The 21,147-nt window shown below is 51.8% G+C and overlaps 1 protein-coding gene across 1 annotated transcript in view; it reads left to right on the top strand.

Moving 5' to 3' along the window:
* Positions 1 to 21,147, top strand: part of LOC144755671 (chromodomain-helicase-DNA-binding protein 8-like) — a 1,307,007-nt gene that overhangs the window by 551,992 nt on the left and 733,868 nt on the right.

Genomic DNA, 21,147 nt, shown 5'->3' with positions numbered 1-21,147 from the left:
ACCTATGGTACCATTTACCAGGCCAGAGATGCCAATTGGGTTTTAGCTTTAACACACTTTTAGGGAAGGAACACAGCCTTCAAGTTGGTGGTAATTAGCGATTTCCTTGAAAAATGCACTTTTTTTGCATTTTCCAAAGTGCCATGTGGTGCCCATACATTCCCTTAGGGCATATATGTGCGCCACAGGTGCACACATACATAATTCAGGGGTGCAACTGGGTGTCCTTTTGACACCCTTGCTTCCTTGAAATTGCATTCACAATTGGCGAGTACCTAATGGGTACTTGCAAATTGCAAATGTCTTCCCATTCATTCCTACATACATTCCATTTTCCAGTCCTTCATAGCGATTCTCCGAAAATCGCTATTAAGGACTCGCAAAACGGGTTTGTTCGAGGCATATGAGCTGCAGATAGTACACTTTGCATAGATCGCCATCTGGTGTTGGGCTCCGATGCTTGCACTTTTCTGTTGTCTTCGAAGAAGTCTTTTGTGGTCACGAGATAGGGGACTCCTCCCTTGGACGATTGTGCGCATGGAGATCAACTCCATCTTCAGATTGTTTTTTTCCACCATCGGGTTCGGATGTAACTTCTGCGCTCCGGTACGGCACCATATTCTCCAAACCTTTTTGATGCGCAAAACCATCATAGACTTGACGATATTGTTTTCGATCGCATGATCTTCGACGCACTCCTCAAATCCTCGATTCAGATCCTCGACGCGAGCCTCTGGGCATATCGACGCTGTTCGGGCCTACAGCTCGTGGAAAGGACTCCATTTAAAAAATGCCCCCTGTGTGGAGGAGCTAAATTCCCACACAGGGACCACCACAAGGTCTGTAACCTGTGTCTCTCGCCTGAGCACGACGAAAACAATAGCCAGGCCTGTGCCTCCTTTAGATCTAAAAAAGACCATCCGTGATCGCCTGGCCCGATGACACATCATGGTGCAGCAAGCCGCTCCGGCACCGGTGGACATCTTCGATGAAGGCCCTGATGCTCCGAAAGAGGACTCTGAAGTTCTGAAAATCGTGTCCGAAGCAGACGACTCAGACCATCCCATCACTCTAGGTCAACCAGTGAGTAAAACTGCCCCTGCCCTAATTCCACCTCCAAAAATGAAGTCCCTGGTCAAGACTTCGCCTGCTGGCCCCAGTCGCGTCCAAAAACAAGCTTCAAAAAACCACGCCCTTGGGCTCGGCTCCGAAGAGAAAAGACAAGCCCTCCGGTAGCTTGGGACCGAGAAAACCACATATCGCGGTCCCTCAGGCGCCAGCTGCACTGGAGCACAACCTACTCCCGGTGCCGTAGGAAAGGGCATCGGATCCGAAACCAAAACATTCGGAACCAAAAGATTTTCGCCTCCACATCCAAGCCTAAGGACCCGAAAACACCCTCCAAGGCTCTGGAGCAGAAATCCAAACCTCGCTCGGACCCGAGAAAATCGGCGCCAAAAGTATCTACAGAAGAGGAAGAACTTTTTCGACCTGATCCTATCGATCCAAAACAAAAAGTACTCCATATAAACGCTAAAACAGGACATGTGTCCACTATTCCACACAACAAAAGTAAATTAGACAGAAATTCCTGTCTTGCCTGAAAAGGACTGTGCTACTTCACCTTTGCAACCCCTGTTCTTCCTTTTAAGTCACTACTCCACATTCTCCTATACTTCCTCCAAACGCACCTGGTGATGATGATTTAGGGGATGGGGGACGTAACACTGACCCTTTTGATGACCCTGATAATGATACAGATGTACCACAGGTTGATTGGGACGATTATGATGACCCATTAGATCCTCCAGACCTCCCTAATCCTCATGCATTTCCATCAAAGCCATATCCCACAGAGGACAATAGTGGTTTTAACCAGCTTGTAAATAGGGCGGCTCAATACCGTGGTGTCCCAATGCATTCAGACCCAGCAGAGGAGGATTTTCTACTGGACACCTTTGAACAGTCACTAAAAACTGTACAAACACTGCCAATGTTAAAAGGTGTCATTAAGCGTGCCCCTGACATATTCAAAGACCCTGTTAGGACTAGAATTCTAAATCCAAGGATTGACAAAAAATACAAACCCGCTCTCAGTAATCCCGCCTACTTCAAAGGTCAACTCCCTTTAGATTCCCTACTCGTAACTAATGCTAGATAACGTGCCAACTCTCAAACCTCCGGTATCTGAAAGAAACAAGTTAGTGTTCGATTCCTTACCTTCGAATATACCCAGGCATCAGACTGGATCCGGAAAGTTTTCGTCAGCAGTACCCCTGCGCGTCAGTAGGCGGCTCCACGTCCGTCGTCGGCGTCGTGATCGCCGGGATGACGTTGTCAGAGTACTTAGACGCCTCCCTCGCGCGCTGATGTCAGTTCTTCTGTTTTCTGTGCCAGCAAGCGCAGATCCGGGAAGAGCTAGTACCCGTAGTCACTTTTTGACTAACTTTTTGGTCTTTTTGACTATTTCTTTTCGAGTCGACTTTGACTCCTGGTGCCGCTAGGGATGCCCGGTTTCAAGCCGTGTGACGCCTCACCGACTGATGTCGATTACCGACCCCCATCGCCGGTGTCTCTACTGCCTAGGGGCCGACCACGATGACAAGTCGTACCCCGACTGCCGAGACTTGACGTCGAAGGCTAGGCGGGAGCAGTCCCGCAATCTCCTCGAGATCCGGCAGTCGGCACCGTTCGTTGGGCTCCCAGTCCCTGAATTGAGGTAAGTCGAGGCACTCCAAAAAGAAGTTGAAGAAGAGGCATCGCTCTTCTGACTCGCCGGTCGTGCGACTCGGCTAAGGGTTCGGGTGGCACATACAGCGCGGCTCCGCCGTCGGCGTCGCGCCCGGTCCCATACCCTCCGGTCCCTGGACTGCATGCGATTCCGGAGGAGGTTTGTGATTTCCTTGTGGCCGTGAGGACTAACTTCCCTCCAGCGAGGCCTGCCTGCACGCCTTCGGGCCCCGCTGACCCGACTAGGGGCCCTAGCGAGCCGGCGGCTTCGGCGCTGTTGTCGACTTCGGTCTCGACACTGCAGGGCCTGGGGGGATCCAGCCCTGGATCGTGGTCGACTCCAGTTGACCTCACGACTCCTCTACTGTCGCCGACCCCGATGGCGTCACTCCTGGCACCGTCCTCGGACGACGCCAGCCCCGGTCCGGCGTCAGAGCGGCGCCGTCTCCGGCGTCGGTGGGTGAGCAATTTACCTATGACCCGGCTCTATCATTTCTGCCTGTTTATCAGGACACGGATGAAGGGGAGGACTGGGAGGGGCCTGAGGATCCTCTGGCACAACAGTGCCAGTTAAGTCCGGACTGGGCAAATGAGCTGGGGGAGGCAAGTTGGCACATCGCCTGACGCTGGATTAATCTCTCCTCCCTCTGTGGCTACGGAGGAGGGTGCTCCTTACGGTGTGGTGTTGCGCTGGGCAGCCAAGGCCTTGGCTCTTGAGCTCCCTGCTGCAGCCGTGAGGACTTCAACCCCCAGTAAGCTCTTCGGAGCCTTGCTGCCGTTCAATGAGGCCCTCACAGACGTTCTGATGGGCACTTGGTCCAAGCCCTCCACAGTGCCCCCTGTGGATCGGATTGTGGCCCGACGCCACCGGCCGGCTCCGGGCGATCCCTGCTTTCTGTCTGTACACCCCACACCCGAGAGCCTGGTGATCCAGTCCTCTATGTCCCAGACCGCATTCCCGAATGCCCCTCCAGATCCGGAATCCAAAAGGTTTGACCAGTTTGGGAAGAAACTGTTCTCACTTAGTTTGGGGTTGCAGTCTATCAGCACCGCATGCCTTTTGGGCTGTTACACCCACACTTTGTGGGATACGGTTGCAGACGTGGTGCCCCAGTGCCCGGAGAAGGCTTGGGCACGGCTCGCCCAAGCTCTTGCTGAGGGGAGGGATGCAGCACGTTTTTCCATCAGATGTGGACTTGATACCACGGACTCGCTGGGCAGAGTGTTTTCCACGACTGTGGCGATCCGTCGCCACGCCTGGCTGAGGTCCGCCAATTGTTTGGGGGATGTCCAGTCCACGCTCATGGAAATGCCCTTAGATGGCTGTCGTCTTTTTGGCGACAAAACAAGACAGTGCGCTTAAGCGTTTGTAGGACTCCAAGGCTACGGCCAAGTCCTTGGGCCTGTTGGGCCAGGGCTCTCCCACACCTTCATCCAGCCACAGGTCTCAGAAGCAACCTCAATGCGGTCGCGGGCGTGGTAACCATTGTGGCGGTGCAGGGGGACAAAGGCCCAGTCAGTCCACATCAACTCCTGCAACATCTACCTCAAAGCCTTCCTAGTCAGAGCTTTCAGGCCCATTCAGCGCCAGTGGGGGGCAGGGTTCGCCCTCACCTCCTCCACTGGCGTACCATCACTTTGGACAGGTGGGTGCTGCAAATCGTCTGAAGGGGCTTCTCCCTCCCCTTCGAGGCGACCCCTCCAGCCATGCCACTGCAGTACCACCACATGTCGGGGGATCACTTGCAGTTTCTGCAGGAGGAAGTTACTACCCTCTTGGCCAAGGTAGGCCATAGAGCACGTTCCTGGGCCAGAAGTAGGACGTAGTTGCTACTCCCACTACTTTCTTGTTCCTAAGAAGGGCAAAGGGGGCCTGCGTCCTATCTTGGACATCCGGAACGTCAACGGCTTCCTCCGGAAGGAGAAGTTCAAGATGCTGAATTTATCTCCGGTCCTGGCTGCCGCAGACCCTGGAGACTGGATGGTAGCGTTGGACTTGCAGGACGCGTATTTCCACATCCCCGTCCTGCCGGCCCACCGGCGCTACCTGCTGTTAACGGTAGGCCACGAGCACTTTCAGTTTACCGTGCTCCCCTTCGGCCTCACCAGTGCCCCTCGGGTGTTTACGAAAGTGGTGGTGGTGGTGGTCGCAGCTCATCTGCACAGATCAGGGGTTCCAGTCTTCCCCTATCTTGACGACTGGTTGTTAAAGGCGGCTCGCCCCAGACAGTTGCCTCCCACCTCCAGACTACGGCGATCTCTTGCACTCGCTTGGGTTCTCCATCAACGTGCCGAAGTCACACCTGTGCCCATCTCAGAAGCTCCTCTTCATCGGAGCGGTTCTGGGCTTGGCGCAGTTTCGGATTTATCCTCCCGAGCAGCGGGTTCGGGATATTCAGGCTCTGATTCCGATCTTTCAGCCTTTTTCCCGAGTTTCGGTTAGGCTGACGCTGCGGCTTCTGGGGCTGATGGCCTCCTGCATCCTGCTGGCACATCACGCCAGGTGGCGGATGCGAGCTCTGCAGTGGGACCTAAAGTTCCAGTGGTCATAGCATCAGGACAACCTGTCCGACCACGTCCTGATCTCAGAGGGTACTGCAAGACAGATGCAGTGGTGGCTCACGGACCGTGATTGGTTCAGTGGCAGATCCCTCTCCCTACCCCAACCGGAGCACACAGTGGTGACTGATGCGTCCCTCCTGGGATGGGGGGGCCACATGGGAGAGGCGGAGATCGGAGGCCTCTGGTCTCTGGTGGAGTCCCGGCTCCATATCAACCTTCTGGAGCTGCGGGCGATCCGGCTTGCACTGAAGGCATTCCTTCCCTCTGTCCGGGGAATTGTAGTGCAGGTGTTCATGGACAGCACCACCGCCATGTGGTACTGCAACAAACAGGGCGGATGTGGCGCAAGGTCTCTTTTAGCAGTGGGGAGAGCCTTGGTGAGATCTATTCGCCACCGAAGAGAACGCGCAATGTCATCAGTGTCGCGGTGGAGTGGTGTGGCTCACTGGTTAGAGGCGGAAGACCCGGGAGCAGAGGACGGCCCGGGACCAGGGTTCAATTCCCGACGCGGCAGGGTCTTGGACCAGGGTCAATGGACTCGATAATTCTCACCTCGGTGCCTACTCTAACTAGGGATCACACTCGGCAACTCTGGGCATTAGCTTGCCTCATCTCCACAACGGCCCCCCACATACGCCGGGGATGCCTGGTTTCACCTTGGAGATACCCAGAAGGGACCATCTCACAGGGAAAGCCAGAACGGGTTCCCCAGCGGTCTACAGCGCAGAGATACTCCTTCGGGAGTCGATTCTAGCGCTTTAGAAACCCACAATCAATCAATCAATCAATCAATCAATCAGTTCTGCTTGTTGGCATTTCCAAGGCGGCACTCGCTCGGCGACGCTTTTCGTCGCGAGTGGAGCTGAGGTCTGTTGTACACCTTTCCGCCTATACCACTTCTGCCCAGAGTGTTGAAGAAGATCCGACGCGAACCTGTCCAGTCTCCACCTACATGCATGGAGAGTGAGCGGCGACAGTTGAGGCCATTTGATTTGCCTCCTGAAGTCTGTGATGTGATTCTGGCAGCCAGGCGTCCCTCCACTAAAACAGTATAAGCCTGCAGGTGGAACAAATTTGTGGCATTCTGCACAACTAAGGCTGTGGATCCACTCTCGGCCCCTCTTTCAGAGGTTCTCCTCTTCCTTCTTTCTCTTGCCCAGCAGAGCTCTGCTCTGGTGTAGGAAGGTAGATCCCTGACTATGGTTGCCCCCAACTTTTTGCCTGGTGTTTTGCTGGTTTTCTGACTTAGTTGACCGGGGGCCCTGCTATTCAGGACCCCAGGCCTACTGCTCTCTCTGTAAAATGGATTCCATGTACCTTAGGTACATATCTAATTGGATACTGAGTCACCTTATCAGTCCCTGTACAGTGTACCTTAGGTACCCAGGGCATAGGTGTACCCAGGGCCTACCAGGGGCTGCAGCATGTATTATGCCACCCCTGGCTGGCCATCCAAATCTGACACAACTGGCTGCACGACAGCTGGGGCAAGGTGGTGTAATCACCCTTTGCTTTAGATATAGTATACCTATATCTAACCCTAAAATGGACACACAGATCTCCTATTAGTCACTCCTATGGCAGGCCTTAACAATCCTGAAGGCAGAGTGCTTGGAATCGTGTGAGATGGTGCTCTGGCATGAGCTGAGCCTGTCTGCGGCTTTCGGGATCCATCCCTTAGCCGTTTCCATGATATCGCATACCATATACTCTTAAGTGCATTATAATCCTCGCGGTTATATGCCAACTCTGGTATCGCTTTATCAAAACATGTCGAGTAAGGTGTCATACGAATTGGAATACTAACCCCTCGCCAATTCTGGCGACGGGGTTAGCATTCCACCCTTCTAGAGGGACACGACATGTATGTAACCTGTAACCCCGGTTAAAGTCAGACAGAGCCTTAGCTCCACAAAATGGATGCTGCCACCGAGACACAAGTCTGCCCTCCTGCTGCTGGGAGTCCTCCCAGAGCAGGAGGCAAGGACAAAGGGTTTCCTGCCAGGGGCGGTGCCAGCACCGTCCCAGACAGGGTTTTGTGTATTCCAGGTAGGCAGGGCTACAGAGGAAGGTGACTGCAAGTGGCACCCCGGTGCTCACTGTGCATAGGCCGGCTGAAACCAGTTCCAGGGGCACTCCAGCCCCTGGCCTGGGGAAAGCCCGCCAAAGGAGAGGGGTGTAACCACCCCCCTCCTGGTCCCACCCATAGGGCAGGACTTAGTCGCGTGCCAGCCCCCTTTTCCCAGATAAAGGTAGGAGCAGGCCCCCTTCCAAATCAGATCATCTTTGAATCCTGAAACTACTTTCCACGAAAGGAACTCAAGACTTCTTCCTAAGATTTCTCCCTTGTGACTAAGGAGTAGTCACCCTGCATCCGCAGGCACCATCTTAAGAACACTGCGGTCTGCTGCAAGTCTCTCCTCCGGATCAAGACTGCCCAGCTCGACGAGAACCGGCTTCCCTGGCACCTCTGACCTCTACCTACATCATCAGTCACGCTGAGATTCGTGGGTGTGACGAGACCTCGAGGGACCGGCCATCTTCAAGACTGCACGACGCTTGCCCAGCACGACTCCCGAGTGACCCTCGACTGAGTGCTTTGGGGTAAGAGAAGCCCCGACCCTGAGTAGCTCCAGCACCGAAGAGCAGCCCCCCAGCATCTCCACGATCGGCGTGGGGCCCTTCTGCTTTCTGCTGCTCACCGCGTTGTTTGGCTACTAGCCCGCTGGCTTGTGGCCTTCTGAACGACGCCCGACGACATCACTGCTGCTGGTCGGGTTGCTCCAGACTGGCTCTTGCTCCCTTCCCGAAGAGGAGCACCCTGGACCCTCCTGGTCCACTCAAGACGCCATTTTGAGTCCACCGCGTGGGCTTGAATTAGCCAAGGCTTGTTGCCCAATCCTGGGTAACTTCGACGCCGACAGCTTCATCCATCGTGGGACAGCTCGCCTCTCCATCCTGGTCGCCGACAACGCCTCCTGGTCCGTGAGATCTGCAGAGCCAGCGTCGCCCACTCACCTAGTCGAGGTGACTACCATCCGGTGCCCTCCTGGTGCCCACTGACTACTGGCTAGTAGTCACGAACTTGGTCCCCTCTGCTTTCAGGTGTCATCCTTCTTCCAGATCCAGGCTTGGATCAACTCGAACAATCTTCACTGGTCGCCTGCCAGCATCTTTCTTCCAGGCTCCTGGTCCGGCAACGAGGATTCCCGACGTCTTTTGAGACCTATGCAGCTGCAGCCCCTGGGCTAGGTAACTTCGGCACTTCGGTGTCCCAGCATAGCCTCACTATCCAAGGGTCAAGATCCACTGTCGTTTTCTCCCTACCAGGTCGGGTTCGCCCGTGAACACTAACTTTAACTTTACTAGCTTCCATAGACTTTGTCCCGCATCCCGCGTGAGAGTGCACACTCTGCACCCGAGTCCCCTAGGTCTCCTAGAAGTAATCTAACGATTCCCTAGTCAAGTCCTAGCGATTCCAAAGCCTACTAGTACTGTACTTACCTGCTAGTAATTCGCATTCCACTTTTAAAGTATATGGTTTTTCGTGCCCCTCGGGCATTTGTGTATACCGTGCTAACTTAAGTATTTTCGTAAGAGTTTTGTTGTGTGCCTAGCACCCTGTCCTCATAAAGAGTACAGGGTTGTTGTGATTCTAATAAATACATTGTTTATTTTCATAACACTTGTGTGGTGTCCTTTCACTGGGTGTTCAAGGGGTAATGTGATGGTAAAACAGCTGGCTTAACACGCCCTCTAGAGTCTTAGCCTTAGACTGCTCGTATCCATGCTACTAGGATAGCTGGTCTATAAGGTTGACTTACAACCAATCATCAATAAGGGTTGTTTGGACTGATATATAGTGATCACTAGAATAGTGAACACTGCACATCAGGCCAACTTCTCACATCTGGGCACTTTTAAAGGCTATCTCTCTGCAATTTCAGCCTTCTTAAGGCTTCCTGATCAGCCTTCTCTTTTCAAGTCCCCTGTTGTAAATAGATTCTTGAAGGGCATCACACACATGTTCCCTCCTGTTCCCTTCGTGATGCCTCAGTGGGACTTGAACTTCATACTTACTTATCTGATGTGCTTTCCCTTTGAGGCACTTCATAATTGTCCTCTTCGTCTTCTGACTCTTAAAACTGCTTTTCTGGTTGCCATCACCTCTGCCAGAAGAGTGAGTGAGCTCCAGGTTCTGTCTTCTAAGCCTCCTTACCTCTCTGTCCATCCGGACTAGGTTGTTTTGAGGATTCGTCCTTCTTTTCTGCTCATGGTGGTTATGGCCTTTCACATCGGGCAGTCCATCACCTTGCCCTCCTTCTTTCTGCCTCCGCATCCCTTGAAAGAGGAAGAGAGGCTCCAACGCCTGGACCCCAAACGTGCGCTGACTTTTTATCTAGAACGCACACGCCAGTTCCGGGTGGACGACCAGATCTTTGTTGGTTATGTGGGTGCTAAGAAGAGACGGGCGGTGAACAAGTGGACCATCTCTTGGTTCGTCGTTCGGCCTTTCCGTTCTCCAGGACTTCCTGGTGTGATCTTGGTTCACAGACCCACCACCGGGGTTGGTATTGCTGGGGTATCTATTCTAAAGGTAAGGAATCTAACACTAACGTGTTTCTTTCAGATGCGCAAGTTACTTACCTTCTGTAACGATATATCTGTAAGAAACATTAGTTAGTGTTCGATTCCTTACAGCCCCACCCATCCTTCCCGTTCTGCGAACCGATATCTCGGGTTAAGGCATCTCCCCTTGAGGGCCCTAGTTTCCTGGCACCAGTGTCTGTGCCTTGCATGGCTCTGCATTCCTAGCGTGGAAAGCTATGTACAGAACTGACGTCCGCGCGCGAGGGCGGCGTCTTAAGTACTCCGACGTCATCCCGGCGATCACAACGCCAACGACGGACACGGAGCCGCAGACGCTGCCTACCGACGCGCAGGGGTACTGCTGATGAAAACTTTTCCAGATCCAGTCTGACGCCTGGGATTAGTCGAAGGTAAGGAATCTAACACTAACTAATGATTCTTACAGATATAGCGTTACCAAAGATAAGTAATTTGTGCGATGCGCCACCTCCGGACAAGGAGTCTAAATTATTGTATGTTTCTCCCAAACGATTGGCTGCCTAAGCTGCTAATAACTGGTGGATAGCCAACACACAATCATTACTTGCTAGGTATGATAGGGCTCACTATGATCAGCTGGAAACCCTATTGCAACATTTACCTGATGAATATTAGACCAAGGCCAAAGATTTGATTCCGGAGGGGGGGTTAATAACTAATGCATCAATCAAATGTGCCCATGATGCAGCAGACACCACCTCTAGGGCCATTAACACTAGCGTGTTACTCAGACGACATGCCTGGTTGCGCATCTCCGGCTTCAAACCGGAGGTACAAACAACTATCCTCAATCAGCCGTTCAATCAGCAACAGCTTTTTGGACCAGCTGTAAACACCGCTCTTGAGAAAATGAAAGGACACAGACTCCTTAATCTATGGGGGCTATTCAGTCTCCATCCCCACGTGGCTCCTTTCGATGCTCCTTCTACAAAACATCAATACAGGCACTGCTTCATACAAAAACACCACATAAACCTCCCCCAACAGGGGATATTTTAGAGGTGGATACAGGGGAAACAACAACAAGGGGAAAAGGCCGAGGTAATAACAACACTTGCACCTCCCCCAGTAATAAGCAGTGACTTCCCTCCGCTTCCTCCAGACCATTCCACTCCGGTCGGAGGGAGACTATCACAGTTCCTACGTGTCTGGAATTCCATGACTACAGACAGGTGGGTAAGACAAGTTATCCAATATGGTTACTGCCTGGAACTTACTGCTACTCCACCCAACATACCACCCAAACAGCGCTCAATGCCCAGGGAACATCTAACACTCCTCAAACAAGAGGTTATTTTACTGCTTCAAAAACATGCAATAGAACCAGTACCCATACAAGATCTGGGAACAAGGGTTTACTCCCTGTATTTACTAATCCCCAAAAAAGACGGTACCCTAAGGCCAATACTGGACCTCAGACTTCTCAATTTGTACATACAGTCAGATCATTTTCACATGATCACTCTTCATCAGGTTCTTCCACTGCTACAACATGGCGACTTCTCATCTAGGGGATACTCATCAATAGTCATAATCTATGAATAATCCCCACCCATGTGCCGGATCCCGGAGCATATAGAAAATACATATATATATATATATATATATATATATATATATATATATATATATATATATATATATATATATATATATATATATATATATATATATATATATATATATATATATATATATATATATATATATATATATATAATTCCAGTTTTCCCAAGGGAAGTTTGTCTCCGCGCACTCCCGGATCTTTAGTAAATAACAAAGGCATAACATCCATATGTATATATATGTATGTATATGTATATATATATGTATACACATATATGTATATACATATATTTATATATGTATACACATATATGTATATATATATATATATATATATATATATATATATAGAACGCTCAAACACTCCTCCGTGTTTCGGAAAAGAAGAAGCAGCACTCCGGCGGTTACTAAACAGCGTGTAGTTTATTCCACAGCAACAAACGTTTCGGCAAAAGCCTTCGTCAGTGTCATGACCCACTGCCCAACAGACACATTTAAATAACGTCATACAAAAATGATGAGCATCGACAAGGGACAAACCCTCATAGCGTCACAATGGGCGCCATTTTGGAGTGGTTTTCTTAACCTTAACACCAATGCATGATTAACCCATAGATTGGGTAGCCATACATTCAGAAGGGTCAAAAGTAGACAATTACTTCTATTTATAGAAATAATAAAGCCGTGGATCGGCGTAGGTCCCTTGTTACAAAGAGAACAAGCATTTACAATGCAACGGTTTTGCCTTTGCCAAAGTTAGAGCTATTATTAGCATTGTAAATGACAAATTGTTTATTTATGTGTTGGTTTTGAAAACAGATAAATAAATGGCATTGTCATTTACAATGTCAATAGCTTAACCCCTTCAGTGCTAATGACAAGGGTAACTCGTCATGGAGTTTCCATTGATTTCAATGGAAAGTCAATGGACCTACTCGCACACCCCTTAGCAGCCAAGTGGTTAATCTAATAGTCCCTCATACAGAAGATGAAACAAAAATACTCCTGTGGCTGATCCAAGATGTGACTGACAATATTTCAAGCCAATGTCTGAAGGTTCTTGAACCAAAGAAGCCACAAGCAGAAGGAGGCTGAACCAAAGCCATAGGGAGTATGTATAGAATATATGTTCAGCATGAATGATAGAAGTGCCACTACACGTCATGCCCAATTAAAGTGTATTCTGTATGTCAGTAGAACTTAATGGCCATGTACACCCCACTTGCTTTAGAGGAATCCGGACTACCTTTTCTACTGAAGTTACCACACCCATACATCCGCCTTCCTCTTTCACCCATTGGGCTCCCACTGGCAACTACCAGCTAATGATTCAAATCAGGGGGTTTTAAGCACACACAAGAACTCTCGCGTCGACCCAGAGACCTGCACCATCACCTCTGCAGCTCGGCTTGTTCTCACAGAACCTGTGAGCCACAGTCACATACATGAAGCAGGTATCTGCTTGACAGCCAAGGGACACCTTCGGGACACCCCTGGCATGTGCTACGCTCAAGGGAAAACCACCATCGACCAGAGCCGAGCAGGCCTACCAGACACTAGTGACTACCGGGCAATGACACGACGAAAGGCTGAGAAGATGTCCATCTCTACCCCATCTCCACCTAGACCCCTCATGTCATCAACTCCTAGAAGCAATCAGTTACTAGGCGTGACACTCACATGAGTCACTCAGTGGGCGTGCTTCTCACGCTTGAGAGCAGTGCTAATCACTAGGGATGGCCCTCACACGAGTGCACCATTACTCTTTTCACACCTGAGCAATGCTCATCACTGGGCAGGATTTGAAACCCTCAAACCTCCCTCACTTTTGTCTGGAGAACTTTGTTCTAGTTTACACCCCCTCACCTCTGGAATCTTCCATGTACATAAACTCGCAGAAGCCACGCGCTCCTTCTTATGAGGAAAAACAAAGCGTATCACTTTCTCTCCCTCAACCATGTAAAATGTACATTATTTACGAAGAGGACTTGCACTTTTTGAGGCCCTGGAGAGCGTAGTCTCGGCTTCCCCAGTTGAGCAAGTTGTGTGATTTGGACCAAACAGATTTACGGCTCTGCACACCAGTTGTCCTGGTAAAACGGGGTGCACTTGGAAACGAGCTACAGCAGTCACAATTATGCATGCTAAAATACTGTCAACATCAGTTGTTTTATTCCGTTCTTTGGTCCATAACATGACTACACTGAGCTGGGCTCAGGTAGATTAACAACTGTCATTTACAGCGGCTCGAAGCAGGAATGCTACACTAAGTTACCATTGCCCTGGGTGCCTGCCTATGTTGCCCAAGTGTACACTCTCTTGTTCCTTACCACTTTCCTCCTCACCCTCCACCTTAGCCAGCCACATTTCACTGACTGGCCTGAGTCACGAAGGAAAAAACACGAACCAAGCACTTTCAAGCCCGGAGAAAATAAAGCCCGCCTCGCCCTCTAAACAAAACATGCAAGAGAGAGCGAAGGAAGACCCCTGCAGCACCCAGCTGCAGACAGTGCTCAAGGGAGAGCACCACGAACGGGGGCCGGTGTCCCCTGCGACCACCAGCTGGGATCCGAGGCGCTGGAGGGTTTCTGCTGCAAGCATGGCTCTCCTCCTGTCACCCACCCGCAGGCAGGCTTTGGGGGCTGTTCTCGGAGGTGAGGAGTTAGCAGTCACGTCTCCTGTGAGACACACAACGTCCACTGCAGACAGACGTCGCTCGGATCCCTGGCACGTCTCCTGTGAGACACACAACACTCTCTTCCTCTGTAGACAGAGGCCCCTGGGATCCCTGGCACGTCTCCTGTGAGACACACAACACTCTCTTCCTCTGTAGACAGAGGCCCCTGGGATCCCTGGCACGTCTCCTGTGAGACACACAACACTCTCTTCCTCTGTAGACAGAGGCCCCTGGGATCCCTGGCACGTCTCCTGTGAGACACACAACACTCCCGCTGGGATCCCTGGCACGTCTCCTGTGAGACACACAACACTCTCTTCCACTGCAGACAGAGGCCGCTGGATCCCACCGCCGGGGGGGCGAGGGATTATCCCAAGGGGCCCTGTCCTCGGTTTGACTTGACTTCCCTTCATCCGCGCCGTGTTTGTGTTTCCTTCCCGTGGCCCGGCTGGCCTTCTTTCTCTCTACACTCGAGCAGACGGTGGGGGTGGCAGCGACGGGCCCCCGGGGCTGACTTTACCACCTATCCTCCGAGGCTCGGGTGTGAGGTCAAATGAGGTGTGTTGTATTCTTACATTTGCATTCCCCACCCGAACAGTGACATCAACCTCGGCAAACTCGCTCATCTCAGCCAACTCCGTGTGTGCACAGAGGGGGGTCTGCCCTGGCCGTCTCTGTGCACCCACTTCCGTTTTGGCCCCGGACCCATGCCGCGCCCCCTCCCACAAAGTGCAAGCTCAAGCCGGGCACCCCTTTTTGCTGCCACACAAGAGGCCCCCTGCCCCTGCTGCCCACTGTGATGCGACGCCGCCTGGCGAGCCTTCTCCACACCGCCAGTGGTCCCCACACCCGGCTCCGCTCCCGGCGTCCTTATTGGCTCTTTAAATCCCTAACATCCATTTTACTCCCGCAGAGGCCAGCCCTGCACCTCCCATTCACTCACACCATCTTCTATCGCAGGACCAAGCCCCGGGCTGTCACCCACGGCTGACCCTGCGCCCCTCACGTCCTCGACTCTTTTATTTAAAGGAGCGCCTCTTTTAATGCAAGGAGACGGGACACACTCTCCCCCTCGCTTCCCTTCAAGGATGCAGAGCTCCGGATCCCTTGAAAGACAACTTCCAGCACCTTGAAGACGCGGGTCACTCTCGCCACACTGGCACCCCCCACCTCTCAGCGGGTACCCCCGGCACCCTCTTACCTTGGAGATCTGCTTCAGGGCATAGGCAGCGTGGCAGTAGCCGGGTCTCCTCTGCAGGTCCGGGTTAAAAGTCGGCAACTGCACATGCACTTCCGAGCGGGAGGGGGGAAGCGGGAGGGGGGCGGGAATGGACCCGAGCCGAGCTCCAGAAACTAATCACTTTCACACGGGGAGGGGGGCGGAACGGACACACGGGGAGGGAACGGCACAGACGACATGAGACGCGGGAGGTGGGCGGGGGGGGGGCTCACGGACAGCGGGAGGGGGGAGGGAACGGCAGCACTCACCTCGACTTCCTCCAGCGGCGGTCGGCCGCGTAATGGGAAAAACAAACAAATGAAAAAAAAAACGTAACTCCGCCCACCGCCGCGATGACGACATCGCAGAGGCGGAGAGGGAAAAAATCTCGGGAACGCCCCCGAATCTGGGATTGACGGACAGATCCGGCTCCCAATGGCTAGCCTCCATTTATGGAGCTAGCCAATGGGAGGAGGGGGTGAGGAGGGGGCGGATACCCGACCCCACAGAGCAAAACATAAGATTTTGCTAGCGCATGCGTACTTCGTACGCATTGCCGAGGCAAAACCTAAAAAGGATGCGCATCAAAATAAAGGTAAACATGCCGGCAAAAGTCTATATATACATATATACAGAGATACGTATTGCACAATTGATATTACAATTATTGCTTGTTGTTACTAACGCCCTATAAGATCAATAGATTAGAGAAATTGATTAATCTGGGGCTTAGTATATCCGGGGAAACAGATCTCACATATATGTGTATATATATATATATGTGTATATATATATATGTGTATATATATATATATGTGTATATATATATATATGTGTGTATATATATATGTGTGTATATATATATATGTGTATATATATATATGTGTATATATATATGTGTATGTGTATATGTATATGTGTATATATATATATGTATATATATATGTATATATGTTCGAGGCATGTGGGCTGCTAAATTCATATCTTAGCATTAGATCGCCGCCTAGTGTTGGGTCCGGATGATCGCACATTGTTGTCCTGGAAGAGTCTTCGAAGTATCCTGAGATAGGTGGCTCCTCCCCTGGACTACAGTGCGCATGGGCATCGGCTCCATCCCCAGATTGTTTTTTTCCGCCATTGGGTTCGGATGCGGTCTCGACTTCTCTCTGTCGGAATCGAGTAAAACTAACTTTTTAAGGCCAAAAGGCCTTGTATTTATAGCGTCGGTATTGTTTGCGCACGGTCTCGAGTTCTTCCAACTCTTGAAGTCGGATTCAGCGGAGTTTTTTCACTCTTCGGACATCGAGGCCTTCTCGTCGCGACACGACCACGAATTTCCAGCATGGAGCGGAGTCCGTTTAAGTACTGTCCGCTCTGTGGGTCCAAGTACCCACATATAGACCTGCACCCGGTCTGTAACAAATGCCTTTCACCGGACCATGACGACGGCAAGTGTAAGGCTTGCGCTCAATTCAGGTCGAAAAAAACTCTCAAGCTTCGGCGCGCGGTGCGCCTGGAGGCCAGACAAGCGGCCCCGGATCCAGAAAACATCTTCGGCGACCAAGAAGAAGATGAACAGGGTCATCATCTCCAAATATCCCCACCCGAAACGGAGGTCGAGGCGGATCCGGTAGACGACGACTGAGTCGTGGATCAAGGCCTTGAATACGTCGACGAGGTAGGGGACGTCGAAGAGATTTATGGGGCCGCGGCAGATAGCTCAGGGGACGAGCTATGCCCCGAAGGTTTCGAAGATCACGATCGGGTCACGGGTTCGCCAGTTGGCCTTACCCAAGACCCCGTACCGCAAGCCACGGCCGCGCCTTCAGGCCCGGCCACGGACATACTTGCTGGGCAGGCCGGATCGAAACCGAAACCTACTGTATCGACTACGCCTAAAATGGCCGACCCGAAAACGAAACCGAAACTTAAGGACTCGAGCGTCCCTAAAATGGCGGCCGGCCAACAGAAAACTACTGCACCCGCCGCCGCATCGGCTCCGTTGACCTCCGGTCCACAGAAGTCGAAGAAGTCGGTCGATTCCGCAGGGTCAAAATCGGCGCCAGAGGAGGGATCCTCTAAGAAGGGTGGTCGGCACGGATCAACCGCTGCGACACCGTCTAAGCACGCCAAGGCCAGCGGCACGGCTCCGGTTCCGACTGGGACTCCGTCCGTCGGACGCGTAGTGGAGTCGGAGGTTGGCACGTCTGCGCATCGATCCAAGGACTCTGGGTCAACGGCAACTGCATTGGCGTCCAAGACTCCGAAAGGCCACCATGACGTCGGATCCGAGGGGAAGGTCAAGACATCCTAGTCAGCGCCAAAAGCCACTGTGAGTGAAGTGTCCCCCATCGCCGCTTCGCTGCAGAGAATCAGGGACAAGGCCGCTGCTACGTCTGCTCCGTTACCGTCGCCTCAGACGCCAAAGGACACGCCGACAAAGCCTAAGAGTAAGCTTCTCTTCCTTCTGCCGCCGAAAGAGGCTCCGAAGGCCTTTTCGACGAAATCGATGCCAAAGAAGTCGGATTCTTCTACGGCGGGGGTACCTTCAGGTCGAGAACCCGAATCAGAGGACGATTCTGAGCATTTCATCGACGCCAACACTGGCAAATTAACCCTATACAAACGGAGGATTACTTCTGAGCCTCTGGACTCATATGTCATCCCACTAAAGAAAAAAAGGGTTCCTCTGGACGCTTCTGGCCTCACAGAACCTATCCAGCCTCCTCCTAGAAGAAGCCCTACTCCCTCACCAGAACACTCTGAGGGTGAGGGATATCATGAGGAGGACCAATACACCTTCCCCATCAATGAACCAGATGCACATCCAGATGCATATGATGACATTGGTGACCAAGGCACCCAAAGTGTGGGGCAAGACCCACAGCCTTTCAGTGCACGTGCATCCCCAACAGAGGATTCTGCAGGTTTTCATGCACTCATTGAGAGGGCAGCTGCTAATCATGATGTGGACATGCATGCTGACCCAGTGGAAGAGGACTTTCTCTTTGATACTTTTTCAGTCTCTGAAAGAACTGTGAAAACGCTGCCTATGCTCAAGGGAGTCCTCAAGCATGCAGCTGACATCTTTAAAGAACCTACCAGAGCGAGAGTGGTCAATCCACGTATCGAGAAAAAGTACAGACCAGCACCTGCAGACCCTGCATACATTCGGGGACAGTTGCCACTAGACTCTCTTGTGGTCGCAAATGCCAGGAAACGGGCCAACTCCCAGACAACGGGCGAAGCTCCTCCCCCAGACAAGGAGTCCAAAGTGCTAGAGGCAGGGGGCAAAAGAGTGGCGGCACAAGCTGCCAACTTTTGGCGTATTGCAAATACACAAGCACTCTTAGCACGTTACGATAGGGCGCATTACGACACCCTAGAGCAGATTGTACAACACCTGCCTCCACAGTTTCAAGAAGGCACCAAACTGCTGATCGAGGAAGGAAAACTGATCTCCAACGCGGCCATCAAGTGTGCACTTGACGCCGCAGACACAGCAGCTAGGGCGATCAACACTAGCGTCATGCTGAGACGACAAGCTTGGCTCCGCATATCAGGGTTTAAACCTGATATTCAGACAACCATACTTAATCAGCCAGTCAATCCTGATAGACTGTTTGGTCCAGATGTTGACACCACCCTCGAAAAGATAAAGAAGGACACGGAAACTGCTAAATCTATGGGGGCCCTACAATCACAACAGTTTCGTGGCAATAATTTTCGTCGCTCAGGTGCACGTGGAGTCACCAGAGGACAAATGGGTCAGCAATCGCAATTCTCAAGAGGTGGAGCACAATCCTCGTTCACAAAACAGAACAAGGGAGGTTACAGAAATAACAGCAACAGAGGTCGCGGCAGAGCAAACAACAACTCCCGCTCCTCTACCCCGAGCAAACAGTGACTCTCTGTCACTGCCCCCCGACCACCTAACACCTGTCGGGGGGAGACTGCAGCAGTTCCTGCCCGTCTGGAGACACATCACCACAGACAGGTGGGTGCTACAACTTGTCCAGTACGGTTATTGTCTAGAGTTAAAGTCCACTCCACCCAACATTCCACCAAGGCAACGGCCTATGTCCGCAGAGCATTTGCACTTATTGCAGCAGGAAGTAGTGGCGATGCTGCAAAAAGGCGCAATCGAGCTCGTGCCAGTGGGAGAGGAAGGAACAGGGGTATATTCCCTGTACTTCCTTATTCCAAAGAAGGACGGATCTCTCAGGCCCATTCTAGATCTACGTCCCCTCAACCTGTACATACTGTCGGAACATTTCCATATGCTTACACTGCAACAGATTCTTCCCTTGTTAAACCAAGGGGACTTCTTAGCAACCTTAGATCTCAAGGATGCTTATTTCCACATTCCACTACACCCGTCCCACAGGAAATACCTCAGGTTCACTATCCAAGGCAAGCATTACCAGTTCAAGGTCCTACCCTTCGGAGTCACCACAGCCCCGAGGGTGTTTACCAAGTGTCTGGCGACAGTAGCAGCGCACCTCAGGAGGCAGAACATCCATGTCTACCCCTACCTGGACGACTGGCTCGTTCAAGCCAAGTCGGAACTACAGTGCGCCGCGGATATGTCGACTACCATTCACCTCCTTCACAATCTAGGTTTCTCGTTGAACTACCCAAAGTCGCATCTTCAGCCGGCACATGTCCGGCAGTTTCTAGGTGCGACGATCAATACCCTGACGGCCATGGCTCAACCAAACCAAGTCAGGATAGACAGCATGCAGTCTCTAATGCAGAAGTTCAGACCACAACACTCGCTTCCAGCCAGAGTGTTCATGCAGTTGATAGGCATGATGGCCTCCTGCATCTTCATAGTCCCTCACGCACGGTTACATATGCGCCCGCTCCAGGAGTGCTTAGCAAATCAGTGGACACAGGCTCAGGGAAATTTAACAGACCTAGTGTTGGTTACCAGTCGGGCATACGACTCTCTGCATTGGTGGACTCCACACAACCTTTGCAAGGGCCGACTGTTCCAGGAGCCAGTGCCACAGATTATCCTGACGACGGACGCGTCTCTCCAGGGTTGGGGAGCTCATCTGCTCACTTACACAGTGCAGGGACTATGGACAACGCAGCAACAGAAGATGCACATCAACTATCTGGAACTGATGGCAATCTTCATGGCGATCAAGTCCTTCATTGTACATCTGTGCAACAAGGTAGTGTTAGTCCGGACGGACAACATGACCGCGATGTACTACATTCAAAAGCAGGGAGGCACCCACTCGCCACAGCTGTCTCATCTGGCTCAGAGCATGTGGAAGTGGGCCATTCAAAGGAACATTTTCCTCATGGCAGAACACCTCCCGGGCAAGGACAATCAGATGGCGGATCTGCTCAGCAGATACAGCCATCAAATGCACGAGTGGGAGTTACACCCATCTGTACTCCACCCGTACTTCCAGCAGTGGGGTCATCCGGAGATAGACCTGTTTGCAACAAAAGAAAACGCAAAATGCCAATACTTTGCCGCCAGGTTCCCTCACCCACAGTCGCAGGGGAATGCGATATGGATGAACTGGTCAGGCAAATTTGCGTACGCTTTTCCGCCAGCCCCTCTGATACCGCTGGTGGCAAGAAAGCTAAGGCAGCACGCGATGACTCTCATCCTGGTTGCTCCAACGTGGGCGCGCCAAGCATGGTACACCACGTTCCTTGAACTCTCAGTGGTCCCGCATCAAAGACTGCGCCTCACGCCCAGACTTTTAACGCAGAACCATGGAGAAATTCAGCATCCAGA

Source organism: Lissotriton helveticus, chromosome 5_1 (assembly GCF_964261635.1).
Source record: "Lissotriton helveticus chromosome 5_1, aLisHel1.1, whole genome shotgun sequence".
NCBI classification, from domain to species: domain Eukaryota; kingdom Metazoa; phylum Chordata; class Amphibia; order Caudata; family Salamandridae; genus Lissotriton; species Lissotriton helveticus.
This window is presented reverse-complemented; position numbering and strand designations above follow the sequence as displayed.